Source organism: Oncorhynchus mykiss, chromosome 11 (genome assembly GCF_013265735.2).
Source record: "Oncorhynchus mykiss isolate Arlee chromosome 11, USDA_OmykA_1.1, whole genome shotgun sequence".
Lineage (NCBI taxonomy): Eukaryota > Metazoa > Chordata > Actinopteri > Salmoniformes > Salmonidae > Oncorhynchus > Oncorhynchus mykiss.
Window position 1 is genome coordinate 55015939 of NC_048575.1, and position 370 is coordinate 55016308.

Here is a 370-nt window from a genome sequence, read left to right on the forward strand (position 1 = left end):
TGTGTGTGCAATTTCTACATGATGTACTTGTTCGAAAAAAATGTCATGCTTAGAAAACGGTTGAAATGCATGTACAAAACATTAGGAACACCTTCCTAATATTGAATTGCACCCACAGTCTCTCTTTGTCGAGGCGCTTGGGACCTACTACCATACCCCTTTCAAAGGCACTTAAATCTTTTGTCTTGCCCATTCATCCTCTGAACGTACACCATCCATGTCTCAACTGCCCCATTCTTAAAAATCATTCTTTAACCTGTTTCATCCCCATCATCAACACTGATTTGAAGTGGCTTTAACAGGTGACATCAATAAGGGATCAAAGCTTTCACCTTGATTCACCTGGTCAGTTTATATGGAAAGAGCCTAA